Here is a 16435-nt window from a genome sequence, read left to right as displayed (position 1 = left end):
GCTTTGAATGTCCTTTGAGAAACCTGAAGAATTATTCCTGAAGACTATTTAACGAAAGGTCAAAGTTTGTCTAAGAGGGTTTAGGGTGTGTTGGAGAATAAAGGTGGTCAAACAATCGCAAACATTGACCTTCAAGCTCATTAGGGTTGCACAAACTCTGTTTTTGCCTTCTATATTGTATTTCTGGGTATGTTCACACATGCTTCAATAAATCTGTGCGCTTACTTTCCAAATTTTCTTGCAAAATATAAAGAAATGAAATGTAACTCGAAACTTTTGCACAGTACTGTAACACACTGCTACTTTGTAGTGAATCCTCTGGGGACAATAAGTGCTTCCACTGTTTTATGCCACTGCACACTTGTTGCATTTGAGATATTTCACTGTGCACAAATTGGGTGACTAAACAAAAGAGCTACATTGCCATATTCTGGTAGTGTGGCGTAAAGAATCAGTTCAAGTTATGCAAGCACTCAGTGACACCCAGATGGCGTGTTATTGGCTCCCCAGCTGTCAAAACCCGGACATATTCAACGTATGATTAAAATAAAAGAGGACTTTTTGCATATTTGATAATCATTTCACAGTGACTAAAGCAATAAATCACTCTTCAATCTTAGATCCTCTGGGTGTTCAACTTTTTATTAATCTCCCACATGCTGTTATCAGGTCATATACCGCTGTGGGCTCTTTGAATTTTCAGTCCGTCATCATCATTATGGCTATATAGTATAGAGTTTTTATAAAGATATTTAAGCAAGAGCTATGTTAAGAAAATGATCAGCGTCGTTACATTTGCCAGACAAGCCATTCTGTGCTGTTTTCCGACAGATTGGATAAGGAAAACAACATACTAAATCTTTCATTTTAAACATAAGATGTTGCTTTATTCAAAATCAAAACATGGACGTTGTCGCTGAATGTTTTATGAAAGCCTTGGCAATTACAATTGGAAGACTGAGAATTATGCAGCATGTGATGCTGACTTCTGCTCCCTATTTCTGCTCCACACGGAGAACGGCAGGAAGGAGGCGAAGGACGGAGAGAGGAAAAGAAAGAGGGAGAGAGTGAGAGAGAGCCTTTCTTTGTCTTGATGTGAAACCACGTGAAGCTCTGACAGAAATGTGACAGATACCTGCAAAGTCAAAAACCAACAGGCTCGCACTCATTCTAATTTGTCAGGTGAGACAGTGTGTTGGGAGCGTGGGTGGTGTGGTGTGCTTGTGTGTGCTTGTCTTCCCGCATACGTATGATTGAAGGCCCGCGTGCATAATGCATGTGCGTAGACACTCGCTTTGTGTGTGTGTTCCTCTCTGCCAGCTCTCCGTACCTTCCTGTCAGTTGAACTTGTCATTCAAGCATCAATAAAGTGAAAACTTTTTCTTTCTCTTTATTTTGTTAAAAAAATTTGTCATGCTTTTCTCAAACGTGGGAAGCGGGCAGAAAGGGAGACAGAGAACTGCAGCAGCAGTCGATGGGGTTTAACACGTGTTTGACAGGGAGCACTGCGCAATGGAGCAGATTTCCCTCCATTAAAATGACTTTTCAGAGATGTTTTTTGGGGGGTGGGAGTCTTTAGAGGGCAACAGAGGGCAGGAGGAAGATGCTGAAAGTGATGCCATCACAGATACCTGCGTTACTGCAGACAGTGAAACATGTATTTAACAATGTAGAAACGGCATGGCAGAAAATGGTGAGCTTTAACCTTAAAATGCATATATTAGACACTTTAAATGTCCCTAAAAGTTATGCGTTATGTTTTAAAAGCCAGTTTTAACTGCAGAGGTGCAATAGCTATGAAAAAGAAAGAGAGAAAAAAAAAGATTCAGGCAAGTTTCTTGGAGTATGGGCAGTTTTTCACCAGAGAGCGCAAACATGTTGAGATCCAAAAATCTATATTGATGCAATAGCTACGAAAATTCAAGGCTGAAAAATAAAAACACAACAAATCTCCTCAGACTTTAACATCAGAGGTGTGGAGACCAGCTTTCTTTGGCATTAGTGGTCTTGATAAAAACCTACAACTCCAGTCAGAGGTGACTGGTATTAGAATAGTAATCACGAGCTTTCCTTCTATAAAGGAAGTTAAAAAAAATACAAAATACATGCAGTAGCCCTTTAATGCAGCACACTGCGATACGGGCTGGACTCAGGTATATGCATGGACTGTTAATGCTCTTGTGAAAGTGAAGTCAGCAATGTTGGGATTGACTAGCTCTCACTGAGAAGGGAATTAAGCGTATTTGTTTTAAGAGATGCTGGCTCACCTACACTGAAGGTTTCTAAAGGGCAAGGTTAGGACGCTCTAAAACCCTTTACACAAACTGGTTCCACTATATGATTAGGCACACACACATACACACACAAGTCACATCTTCGGAAGATCAATACATCAAACCTTGTTCGCTGAGAGATAGAAAAGCAGCTGCATCAAATATACAGAATCCACTAAATAAAGAATGCAAGCTATGTGCAAAAGTCCTGTCAAAAAGAAGCCCATCTAGCAGTGGTCTCAGAGGATGAGCAGCAGTCTCTAAACCGCTTTTCTGAAGAGGACACAAGACAAATGCTTGGGGTGGGCTCAGACCAGCATTTCACAGCAACTGACTGGGGGAAAGAAACAGTGCGACTGACTGATAAATCCATGTTTATTTCGGGAATAAAGCCAGTAACAGATGGGTTAGGAGAGATAATAATACAGCAGTTTATTGAACCCAGACTGAATGCTAAAATCTGGGTATGTTTTGCTACTCTGGAGCTGAACACCCACAGCGACCGGACTGTGCTCCCACTCCCCACCTTCACAGCAATCGTGTTTGCATCTTTGGGAGCATGATGCACACTAAGAAAAGCAATTCCAAACTCTTCAAGCTTTGCAAGAACTCTGTGACACTGTTGACACTGTTGTTCCTCCAAAGCCATCACAGTCTTATAACATATTTATAGGTGCACGTGAAGACTAAGGTAAGCCAAGCCTTCAGGAAGCTCTTACCATGGGTTATCTGGTTGTGCACAGAGGGGAAAGCTCGAGTGAATGCTGTTGTTAAACAAAAAGGCGGGGATAGTGAATAGTAAGATACAGAAAAAGACCAGGATGATCAAAAGCAAAAGGGACCCTGAAGTGATCCAATCACAAGGGAATTCTTAAAAATTAGCCTGCGAAGGTGTAAACTGGTTCAGAGTACTGGTCTATCCCTGTTCATTTCAATTAACCCTGGAAGTGGACATTTAAACCATGAGAAAATCTCCATCAAACAGTTATTTAATATTCAGTATATAAAGGCATTATTGAGACAGAGGAGTGCTCTTATCTCCCTGTAAATGAATTATAGTTTCCCAATTTGCATGCTGAGCGAATTTAACTCAAAGTGCCTCAGACTCACCAGAGTGAGTCCACCAGAGCTGTAATGTCCCTGCTGATAAGCAGCCTGTCAACTCAGGATTTGGTAAACGCTTGATTCACACTTTATAAGAAATATGGGGGTTTTGATTGGTTTCTATGTGTAGGCGTGCGTGCGTGGATCTGTAAGAAGTCCTATGGGAGGAAAAGAGATTCACACTGGAAATCTTTCCGACTGTTTGCACTTGTCCAGCATTATTGCTGGACCTTTGGGTTTTTTGTGTGGGAAAAAAAAGAAAAGCTGTAAGGCTTTAAATATTACAAAATGCTATTTAAATAATTTATGTCCTTGGAATGTTTTATTTTGAAAGTTTTTCAAGACATCCATTTTTTAATAGTTCTGACAATACGTTTGAGTAATGTCTATTTAAATTGAATATATTTCTATTTGCATAATAATAATATTTATATTAGTTTTTCTTTGGTGGTTAGCAACATCGCCTCACAGGGATTGACTCCATGAACTAGCTGGGGCGTTTCTGTTCGGAGTTTGTGTGCATGCACCCACAGTCCAAAGACATGCATGCAATATTAGGTTAATTGGTGATTCTAAATTGGCCGTAGGTGTGAATGTGAGCACGAATGGTTGCCATAGATTGGCAACCTCTCTAGGATATACCCCTCCTCTTGCCATATGACAGCTGGTATAGTCTCAAATTGTGACCCTGAGTTGGCTAAGCAGAAGAAGATGGATAGTTTCTCTTATTTCTTTTTTCAGAAAAGTACCACATGTGGTCAGTGTTGAGAATTTAAGTCAATACTGGTACCATAGATACCAAAATTCAAGACCAGGCTGGACAAAACCTAAAACCCGTCAGAGGAAATGAATATTCTGACACTCTGACAAAGGGTGTAATTCTTCCCCAAATAATAGCAATTTATTACAAACATTTTGATCAGAATAATTGCAGCTCATTGCAATAAAGCATGGATTGAGATGCATGGCAGCAGGTGAGTGATGGCAGATTTATAATATATATCTTTTGAAATATCAGTTGAAACATATGAATTGATATGGTTCAACTGATATGATCAAACTTAAAGAAACCCGCCTTACCAGGTTTGTTACCGGACAAAGAGTAAATTAGGCAGCGACATACAGGTGTATACATGATTAGAGCTCGAACTACGCGAAAGAGAAAATAGATATTCTAAAAAGAGACTAATGTAAGAGTGAGAAAGAGATATGGGAAGGGGAGCGAGAGAAGATAAATAGAGAAACTGAGCGTGGAATACAAAGAGGAGACTGTGCGTGCGTGTGTGCACCAGGTGCGTATCCGCAGTCCCCAAGGTCCTTCTAGCTGTCTTCTCCTATTGATTAGTTCATATTGATCTGGCCTGACACACACACACACACACACACACACACACACACACACACACACACACACACACAGCATGATTCACTTGATTTAGCCAGGCTTTGACACAGGGGACATGAGGGTACATTGTTAATACACACACACACAAACCCCGAATCCTTCCATCGTTTGGCCCTCTTAAAAGGACAACCATCTTCTCTCTCTGACACACACACACACACACACACACACACACACACACACACACACACACACTTGAGCGCACGTGCGTGTGCGTGCTTGACAAGCAGCAAACATTCACTCTCCCTGTTTACTCATGTGCATTGGTTGTCTGGCAAACAGGAAGGAGAAACAATGAGACTGTATGAGGCAAACTGTTGATAAATCTTTTTGCCTGTTTTTATTCCCTCAAAATTGTTGGACTCTTCTTCAAACGCCATATGTAGCACTGTATGTTTTGTATGTTGCAGATATGCAATAGTAGCTTAGATCATATCACAGCTAACCCTAACTGTAAAGCTACTGTAATCAATATTTTTAACAAAAAATGCGATTAATTATATTTGTGGCCTCTTTTTTGACAGCAGTGTTTAATTATATTTTAAGGCTTTCATTTATGTATTTTTTAGGCGTGTGAGCATAGGAGTGCCATTTCATCTTATTTAGCATTAATTATTAATGACCTTATAAGGGCTTGCTTTGCAGTTTAACTGATAAGTACAGTACAAAAGTCACCCTTTATGTCTTTATATTTTGATTCCATGGAGCCAGACTTTCTTTTCATTTTTAAGGTGGTATTGAAGAATAGTTCTCCAGGCATTCTGAAAATATTTCAAAGTGTATTCACTCATTTTCGGTCTAGTCCCTGTACCTGACTATATTCAGAGGAATGATTTTGATTGCTAAGCTACTTAACACAGTTCTGTGAATAAGTTTGAAACCATTTGACAAGCATAAAATAGTATTTTTGCACCAACATGGCACATCTCAGCATGGTGTGGAGTGTGTGCTTAAAATTTGAGCAAGGCGAACAAATGGAGGACAAAAGAAAAAGTGGCAGGCCTGAAAAACTATCCACAGTAGATTAACAGTATCATATGAAAGTTATGTAGGAAATAAAATCCATCATTGACCTGACACATAACCTGAGGTCTTGCCCTTCAGTTGATCCATCCACTGTTCAGTGAAGCCTCATTAGAAATGACAGAACTATGAATGCAAAAAGGTACTGTCAACTTTTGAACCACCATCTGGAAAGCATCTGATTGGCTACAGCTGGCAACTCCCTGGCAAAATAAAAATGCACAGTGAAACACTACCGGTCATGGATTGGCTACTTCAGAGCTTGTACCTCAACATTATTGAAGCAGTGTGGGATCGTCTTAAGAGAGAATAGAACAAAACGCAGCCACAGCAGCTAACATACTTTATACACATTAGTTGCTTATGTCATATCTGCTGTTGTAGCCATCAAAATTAGTCATTGCAGATTTAATGTATTTTTTTTCACAATACCCTGATGCTCTGACAAAACAGTTAATCATGATACAAATAAGCAAATGCAAATACAGTCGACTGCGACTGCAATCGTAGCAAAAAGCACAGGTTTGCAACTGTAGGGCCACCGGTGCTTAACAGCGGTTCCCGTTTTCAAACACAAGAAGAAGAAGAAAAAGGCATTCACTTCAAGACAAGGTGCCCTTGAGCAAAACATCTCACCTCCAGCCGCTCCTGAGTCGTTTAGTGGCAGCTGCTGAAGAGTGTTTTTTGTTCAGGCCAGATCCCAGTGTGACTGTGTGGAGGTGTGTGAAGGTGAAGTAGGTCTAGGCTCACAAAGAGTTTATGCTTGCTCTGTCTGCGTCTACGGAGATGGAAGGGAGAGGAAATAATGTCAAACAGGTGAGAAAATGGTGAAGCAAGAGTCTGCTCATCAACGACCCTCTAATGAGAGGGTTTGGTCTGCTTGAAGGCTTCCTGACACATATCAATATGTATACTCAATATGATACACACCACACACAGACACAGCCCCAGATCTTTTAAAAAAAAATGTATTTGTCCTTCATCCAGCCTCTGTGCTACACTTTCCTTTTCCCCCTCTTTGTCTCTGAATCAGAAGAAACGTCACTGTCTGTCTCTGCCTTTAGTCTTTCGTGTGCATGTACGCATACACATACACCGACACACCAGTACAGTACGTGCACAGATACGCAACCACCTGCACCCACAGAGACTAAAACGCACACACATACACAATCACACACACACGCATAGACTGCCTTCTGCTGCTGTGATGGCTCCGAGCTGTCAAAACACCCTTGCTTTCTCTCCCTCTCTCACCAAAGCAGCTTGACTGAGCTTGTCTATGCAGGTTCACAGAGACTGCTGTCTATCCACCCTCATTCTTTCTTTCCTCACATTCTCCTCTGCAGTTTGCATCTTGATTTTGCTTTCTCGAGCTTTTCAGCCCTTGCCCACATACATTTTAAATAATGCTTTATTGTATGTCCCTGTTTATTGTATTAGGCTATCATTCAAATGTCTCGGTGGAACGTTAAGTGTTCATAAAGGTTTATACTGACTTGTCAAGGTCTTTGCTCACAACACATTCCCGCATTATGTGAAACAGTCACAAAATTGAATCCATTGTTTTGTTTTCCTCCCCCCCCCTTTCTTGCTTACATGGACACCAACTTTTATCCTCCAGTTTGTATCCATGCGTGTGAAGATTTTTTACACATTATTACTCACAATACAGTTTGAAACCCAGTGAGTTTTGGATTTTATTTGGAAGGGCTTTTACATGTGAGTTGTGCTTTTTCTTGCTGTTCGGTTAGGTGTAGGCACCAGAACTAAGACCAGAGGTTTTGGATACAGTGTCACGTTCTTCAAAGCTGTAATGTGCCCCCCTTAGAGAAGCCTCAAAAACATAGACAATGTAGACACAAATCCTTCTTCCCATTGAAATACATTGGGAGGTCGTGTCCACAGTGAGGCAGAAAAACAGACGAGGTGCTGTTTACGTGTGAATGTGTAATTTTTCCAATAATGAAATGGTTAAATGGCATTAGAACTCTTAAATATGGTCTTTTGCGGCCCACCTGTGGTGCAGACACAACCTGGTTATTCTGTTTAGTCTCAGTTTGCACTATGCTGGCTTAAGTTGCTGACATAGTCCATAATGGACACAGATGTTGGCAGCAGGGTTCATGGTGGATGTGCACTGGGTGCTGTTTACACTACACCAGCTGCTTGTCTGCCTATGTGGTTCACCTATGCACAGTCAGCCTCGTTTCATGTAAAGGAGCATCAGCGGTTCCTCTACGTGACATTTATGCCAGTATGATTTAAGTCTGAAAATGCTGCTTAGATGTGGAAACAATGTGCATTCACGTCACTAATTTCCAGCTGAATTTTCAAACCTGTCCACTCCTGGACATCCTGTTTTCCACTCCTGGATTTGTTTCACTAAAAATGTTATCTCTGTATGTATGAAATCCTGCAGCTTCCAAATGCTACCATTTCATTACAATCCTGTGCTTAGCCTGGTAATCAAACGCTCCTTTATGCAGAGGGAAAGTAAACTGACCACACAGGCATTGATATGGGTTGATGAGATGCCTCCCGGCATTCAAAATGAGTTGCTGGTGAGGCAGTTGGTTCCTTTCTGCTCACCTCTAGAGTTGAACAGAAAGGTGCCCTTCTGGGCACATCTTTTTCCTTAGCCTCTCCAAGGATTTGAAAAGTAGTAACAAATTGTGACTCGGAGGCATAATTTGTGAGGAAAAAGGCGTGCTTTTAAATTTAGCCACCTTGTTTTCTGCATTACAGGCATCACATTACATGTGTCGAAGGCTAGATGAGGCATTGTTAAAGCCTTACATGCTTATTAAAAATTAATGTAGTACTCAAAATATATAAGACATCAAGGTCATAACACACATGTGACCTGTAAAATCTAGTACAGAGCACACAGATGATTTTACTGCACAAAAAAACATGATGTTAACAAGTCATGTGTGCAAGGCAGGTAATTTTTTTCCCCCTGAAATAGTTCTTCCTGGTAAAATATATGCCTGCTCTCTCTCTCCTAGTTTGATTTGCTTCCCTTTTCTTTTCTCAGTCTCTGCTACCACACACACACACACACACACACATACACACACCACACGCAAGTGCTGTGTGTTTGGCCTGCAGCGTGTGCACAGTGGGGAGGAATCAACCGTATGGCAGGCATGAGGACGAAGCCAAATCTGGCTTGTACACATGGTGTGTGGCCGTGTTGCCCTGTGAGTGTGAGTGTATATGTGTGTGTGTGTGTGTGTGTGTTTAGCTAAAGGCAGCCTGCACTTAAATATATATCAGGGGCAGCGGTTGCCTAAAGGTGAAAGCTGTGTGGTTTTCACTGGAAGGCTGCCGAACGAACGAATGAAAACCACTCTCCATTCCCTCGCCAGCTACTGTCACTCTGCCCCTGAGCAAGGCACTTAACTGCTGGATAAGAGCAGCAATGTGAATAGAAGCTAACTAGCGTTTCTCATTGCTTAGAATAAAGTCATATATTTTCTGTGTTACTGATTGCACTCTAATCATGAAAGCTGAGATGTTGGGAACAAATTTATAAACAAACAATGGAAAGATTTTTTTAAAAACGCACCATCTAAATGGTACTAATCACTAATAATAACCTCTCAGTGCATAGGAAAGCAGTGGCAGGTATAAAGATTAGACTTGTTTTGTAAACTGCAGACAGTTTGAGTTTGGGTCTTCAAGCTTGAATTGTATTGCAATGGCAATAACAAACTAGAACATTTCTGTGTATCTAAATGCGAACATCCATGATAAAAATCCATGCTACCTGCATGGACACCTGCACAAGAAAAACACATGACTATTCTTACACAATCCCAAATCCGATTACAATCAAGTATTTAATTATGCATACAAATGGTTGACAATTTCAAAGCATTACCACTGGTCTGCATGGAGGAATATTAGAGCTTCCTTGAATATACAGATACTGTCTTTGCACTTTCCTTGTGCATGCGCAAAGCGTCAAAACACTTCTCATAAGGCATGGAGAAAGCATGTGTTTCTGCATGCGTGTCCAGGTCTGTGTCAATATATGCTGCCTGCAGGAAAATATGCATGTAATTTAATTGTATGCGCATGTGTGCGTGTATTGTATACTGCGTTTGCTGCCAATATGCAAACACACATTGAGCGCATATGTGTGAGAGTGTCTCGGCTCGTGGTGGTTTTGTAAGTGCATGAAAATCATTTATTCATGTTTCACTCTCTCTGTGTGTCTTTCAGTGTGTGTGTGTTGAATACAGAGTCAATTTTTGTCTTGCAAGCTTGCTCTAATAGCTACTCTTTGCTTACATGTGAAGCTAAAGGTTGGGCTATCATGTCTTTATTTTTGAATACTGAATGGTGTGTTTATGTTCTCCATCTCTTTTCCCTTTTATATCTTGGCAATGAATATATATATATATATTTCTTTACACTAAATTCTCGCCTCTTTGCCCCATCTACTCTTTGACTCCTCTAAATAGCTATCAGAATTGTGTGTGCGTGTCTGTGTGTAAGGAAGCTTTAAAAATGCATATATTCTATAAGAGGGAAGAGGAAACAGAGCGTGGTGAAAAGAAAAATACAGCCTCTGTGTGTGTTGTCAGTTGACTTGACATCTGATCTTGCTGAGTATGGTAAAGAAGAAAGTGCTGAAAGTACTCTGTGTGGGGGATCCTCTGTGTGTGAGCGAGTGTGTGTGAGCTAAAGTGTGTCTATGGTATTTTGTGGCCTGTGTGTGTCCTCGATTCTGTGTGGGTGGTGAGAGGAGGGAGTAAGGGAATAGGGTGTGTGTGATTGCATTTAGTTTAAGTGTCAGCATGCCTTCGTGTGTGTCTGTGTGTGTGTGTGGTGAGCAGGAAAAAGAGAGGGGGAGTCAGACAGTGAAAGAGAAGCTGAGAGATGGATGGCAGGGAGGGTGACGAGGGAGGAAGAAAGGAAAAGGAGAGCAAAGAAAATGCTGAAGAGAAAGTGAAGGGAAAGCAGGAGATAAGATGGAAGGGTGTTATGATGGAAGGAAAGCCAGTGCCCGTTCTTCTTCTCTTTCTTATTCCAGTTTATGTTTTAGGCTTCTTCACTGTTGTATAAATGTTATATGAACTGCGGATGCTATGAATGAATGTTACATAAAAAACCTCTTTCTTTCTTCTCTTTTTTTTTGTTTTGTCTTTTTCAGAAAAGATCTCCTCAGAGTTTCTCCTGACAAATAGACCAGTTTGATGCACACATGAATACACATCACATGTGACCAACTGCTTCTTTATTGTCTACAAGCAGGAGAAATCCTTTTACCTGTTTCTTCTTTATTTGTGTCCTTGTGTGTATTTTATGAGTTCCATCAACAGGAAAGTGTCCCACTGAAGGAAATCTATCAATGTTTAATCCCCTGTGTTCTGAAAACGCACTCTTGACAAACAAGAAACAAGGCAGAGTGAGAAGGCATGACTCAAAATAACGTAACATATCGAGTACTTGTACCTTTTGGTTAGCTGAACAAAGATTTTGAACATACATGCAAAAAAACAGGGTAAAAAAAAAACAAAAAAAACAGGTGAATGCAGGCAAGGCAGGCAAAGAGGAAATTTGCATGTTTCTTCTCTTCTTTCCTTCATTTGGATTGCGGTGTTGATCTGTTTCCTGGGTCGTTGTGCTGGCATCATAAAAAGCCCATAAAGTCACCAGTCAGGAAAATGTTTAGTTTGTACAGCAAGGCTTCGATCATTACAAAGGATAGCGGTTTAAAATGCTTAAAAAAAGTGGCTTCACTTTTCAGACTTAAAATTAAAACTACAGTCTTTGTTGTCTTTTGTGCTTCTTTCTCTTTCTGCTGTAGTAGTTAGCATTCCAGTTCGAGCGAGATGTTCAGCCAGTTAGTATTCAACCTACGCATAGCGTCATTGTGTAGAGGCAATGCACTACTGGCTTGTTCAGGGACTGCACAAAAGTGCAGCTCTGTAACCTCCACACTGGTTTAATTCCCATAATCCTCTCAGCAGAAGTAGAAAGCTAGTCAGACAGGCTGGAACCCCCCTGGCAACCTCTGGTCACTAAGGAAAAATGTGTATTCCTTGAGGGGTTGGTGAGCGGTTGCTGGGTAAAAATCAGACACAAAAAAGGTACAGCACCAAAAGCTTTTTGTGATTGTATATGTCACCAGAAAATTGCTGTGGTCACCCTATCTGCACGTCCCACTCTAAACGTTTCATTAGCAGTCAGCGACTAGTTGCAGAGTTTTTGCAGAGAAGTCTTATACAAACTATAAGTGACTGTGGCAACCTGCTAACAACCAAGAAATCACAGCCACTTGCCAATATTTCCCTGACTCACCAGCTTTCCATGACTGGGGCTTTAGCAATCAATATCACACTTTTGTCCAGCAACCACTTGCAATCATTTGGGGAATACAAATTTTTTCCTATACCAGTGGTTGCCAAGTGGACACCAACCAGTCTGTAGGCCTGTGTAACAGTGACCTAAGCAATATTTGGATTTTCTTTCCTGAATTAAAACAGATTTATATTACTACAAGCTCATCATTCTTAGATTTGAACATCTTTTTCTACCTCTGCGTCTATTGTTACACATGAACCCTGGACAGTGTTTTGAGAATTCCAGAAACTTTAGCCATTGTCCGCAACTCTGTTAAACTCAGGGCTACAGTGTGTGTTTGAGAACAGCATTAGATGTCAAAAAGAAACAAAAGAGAAATATCTCAAACAAAGCTGATGTGGATCAATCAATAACTGTAATTTGTCTATTTGGATTGGTGCTAGAGTGAAAGGTGTCACGTCACTTCATTCATCTGCATCTCCCTCATGTGTTAAAAGTTTAGCTGGAAACAAAATGAAACAGGGAGGACACTTCTTTGCAATTAAATGCGTATTTGAAAAGGAACAAGAGGGTAATTTTAATCAAAAAGCAAAACACACTAGGGTTTCATGGGCATCTTCTTCCATCCTTCCTTTTTTTCAGAAGAAGGAAGGAAAACACACAAAAAAAACATGAGCCGTGAAAGAAAGAAAAAAACGCAGATGTCTGATGTGTTAGAGAGATGAAAGTATGTCACACCACATTGACTGAACATCCCATAGGCTATGTTACTATGGTGCTGACACAGGACTTCAATTAAAGCTAAGAGACCACTGCCACAAATGCATGCAGACAAGACAGTGCAGACAGGCCTATTGACTTGTGTGGCAACACTGTCCTGTCACCACATACAGAGCTACTCTACCTCTGTGACCTCTCCCCCCTCCCCTCCTCTAATCTCATGCATGTGTGTATGTGACACTTTTCACCTCCTTTTCACTTCTCCCCCACCTCCTCTCCTTTCCTACCATCTCTCATTACTATCTCTTCCCCACATTTTAATCCCGCTCCTTATACGCCCCCCTTTTTTTCTTCCTCCACACAGCTCTATCTTCCCCCGCTGTCATCCTCTTGCCTCTTCCTTCCTTTCCTTTTTCCCTCCCTTCCTTGCCTTCATCCAATCCTTTTTTGTCTTAAAAGAATTCTGGTCAGGATGAATTGATTGGAGACACAAAGGTGGAAGATGTTGGCATTTGTTTTGACATTTCTGCGCATATAACACACACGCATGCAGAAACCCACATAAATACACGAGTGGCTACATACACAGATAAACCCGTACAAATAAGAGAATGTCTCACCAATCCCCCTGAGAGCACGCTCGAGGAAGAGACAGAGATTTCCTGCTGTGTTTAGAAGCTCTGGCAACACTGCTTCACAGTGATGCCAATACGTGAGCAGAAAAGAACAAGAGGGAAAAAATGCACATATAAAGGGGGTACAAAGAGTAGAAATAAGGCTTAGAAAATAGCCACTTGCTCCAGTCATTTATACTGAAAGCTTTAACACTACGACTTCATACTGACAGTTTCATCCAGCCAAGGTATCACTAAGAATGCCAAATCAGGGGTTTCCTATTAACCATTAACATTTTAAATAGTTGGGTAGCTGCACTGTGAGCATGGTAAGTGACCATCTAGAACCTTCTTCTTCTTCTTCTTCTGGCTGCTCCCTTTAGGGGTAATCACCCTCCATTTCATCCTATCTCTTGGATCCTCTTCTGTCACACCAAGCATGTCTTCATTTATTTTTTTTTAAAATGTTTTTTAAGATTTCTATATAACATCCATATATTTCAAATTCGTTACAGATCATTTCAAGCCTTTTTATGTTTTCTTTACAATTACAATTTACAGATCATTGAAATCTGAAACACACATTATTAGAATATTTAGGTTTTTTAAATTTGAGTAAATTACTACTCAAACAGTATCAATACCATGTATTTCTCAGTCAACCATAATCAGTCTGCTGACTTGACAGTTGTCCAGATGACTATTGTCGACACCCTCCACCAGGAGGATAAGCCACAGAAGGTCATTGCTGAAAAGGCTGGCTGTTTGCAGAGTGCTGTATTGGAACATATTAATGAAAATGTGAGTGGCAGAGAACAGTGTGGTAGGAAAGGACTTGAGGAAGCTTCAGAAGGAGTGGAGTCAGGCTGGTGTCAGTGGATCAAGAACCACCGACACAGATGTCTTCAAGAAAGGGACTACAGGCGTTGCATTCCTAATATCAAGCCACTCCTGAACTAGAGACATCAGAAGCATACCTGGGCTACAGAGAAAAAGAACTGCTTCTCAGTGGTCCAAAGTCAGACTCGAGAAAGAGTGGAGAGGGACAGAATCCAAGGTGTTTGATGTCCAGTGGGTCTAGAAGTTGATCTTGAACTACTGTGGCTTCCAGGTTCTTCATGGTCACGTTTCTGCTGAGGCTTGCAGCGCAATGCTGGGAGTTTGGTATACATGATGACAAAAGCTCTGTGGGGAACTGCCACTCTAATTTTCTTTGATTGAGCTCAGGAAATATTATAAATTCAAGATAGTGGAGTTTGGATTTTTTTTGATTTAAGATCCAAATATTAAAATTAAAAAGAGCTTGAAATAATCAATTTTACACATAATGAATTTAGGAAATATTAACTTTTTTAATTGGCGTTGTAGAAATATGCACAAAACGCTTTTTGGCAATGGTAATCAAGGTCTTTACGCAGTGAGACGATGCGAAAAAAAAATGTTAAACTAAATATTTTGAAGCAGAACTTGTCGTGTTCTGCTAACGATGTGCTTTTTGCAGAAAATTCATCCTCAAAAAATGCACTGTGAAAAAAAATGAAGTCGGTATCAGAAAAGGAAGAAACTGAAAATCTGGATTCATCCACACTGATTGCATTGGTAGTGGAAAGATTGAACTCTTAAGGCCTTTAAACACTGGATGCTTAAAATCTGTGCAACTATTTCATGCGTTAAAAATAATATTCAGACTCACCTAGACACACAGCTAACAAGTACTCTGGGTCAACCGGCTCTCTGAAATGATTTCTTTGCCTCCTTAGAGTTGGTGGTCCCAGCTTTGCCAAAAAGAGCTCAACTGCTCCACTCACATCCTGAAATATGTGCAAAGATGGTTGTGACACAACTCCTGGATTAAACCATGTAATTCTCCCAGCTGTTGCCTCCATGTGAGAATTTGATGCACTGAGAATTTCCATTTCTTTCTTTTGCTGTTTAGAAACATCAGAACCAGTTAATCATGGCTTGATGTCATCTCCACTTTTTTCAGATTTTCAGTGTGTGTGCATACATTACATGTCAAGTCTGGATCTGAAAAACTTGGAATTTCGTGTTTTTTGAGATGAAATGTATTTCTGAGTTTCTTTTTTTAAGAGCACCAAACTCAACGGCTGGAATGTCCTTTTTTTGTGTGTGTTTTAAACTTTACTTTTGCTTCCACTTGCTGGTTAGTCGCTGAAAGCTACATAGCTAGGTTTTGGTTAAAATGCACCCTGCATTAAACCTGCAAAAGGAATAAATTACACTTTACATGTTTGTCAAAACAGGACCCAAATGCAGAATGGAGGAAGCAGAAATACTGAATGAAAGCAAAAATGTCCAAATAGTCCAAACAAAACAAATACCTAAGGGCAGGCATAATAGCTTGAGGAACACAAAAGAGTATGTGGAAAACAGGTGGGAAGGAAAATAGACAGTCTGATAACTGATAAAGGGACAATGCATACACAGGGTTGTTTGGTGACAGGTGAAAAAAGGTGAGTACAGATGCAACCAATAAGGACGGGCAGACAAATACAAAAGTGTGAAAACAAAAAGGAAGCAAAACAACCACAGATGAAAACAATAAGTCATTACCAAAATAAAACAAAAACTGATTATAAAGAAACCAACACATATGCAAACAGGGACAAAGAGCTAAAAGGATGGAAAAGCTATCAAATGTTTATTAGATTACAAAAAATAGGAACAAAAATTCAAAGAACAAGAAAGAAATCTAACACACGGTATGTTTTATGAAGACTTGGTTTTTGTCCCCAGAAGGGAGGTGCGTCCCTACAACGACTAAAGGGATTCATGTCCCTACAATGTCAGTAATACAAGTACACCCACACAAATACACAGTTGCCTGTCTGTAACGGTGCTATTTATATTTAAAGAGTGGGTCTTTTAAGTGAACCCAGTGTGGGACACACACACACACACACACACACACACACACACACACACACACACACACACACACACACACACACACA

The 16435-nt window shown here is 40.4% G+C and overlaps 1 protein-coding gene across 7 annotated transcripts in view; it reads right to left on the bottom strand.

Annotated features, from left to right (window-relative positions):
• Positions 1–16435, bottom strand: part of wnt5b (wingless-type MMTV integration site family, member 5b) — a 97333-nt gene that overhangs the window by 47450 nt on the left and 33448 nt on the right. For 2 of the 7 annotated variants that reach the window (XM_005927240.2, XM_005927241.2), the window contains exon 2: positions 6442–6583. The exons of 4 other annotated variants lie outside the window; for them this stretch is intronic. The gene's annotated coding sequence lies outside the window, so the exon portion shown is untranslated. Of the gene's footprint in view, positions 1–6441; positions 8848–16435 lie in introns of those variants that run through there. One more of the 7 variants, XM_042222977.1, reaches the window with a different exon arrangement.

The sequence above is a fragment of the Haplochromis burtoni genome, unplaced genomic scaffold (assembly GCF_018398535.1).
Source record: "Haplochromis burtoni strain Fernald_Lab_line unplaced genomic scaffold, NCSU_Asbu1 Contig_98, whole genome shotgun sequence".
Classification (NCBI taxonomy): Eukaryota; Metazoa; Chordata; class Actinopteri; order Cichliformes; family Cichlidae; genus Haplochromis; species Haplochromis burtoni.
This window is presented reverse-complemented; position numbering and strand designations above follow the sequence as displayed.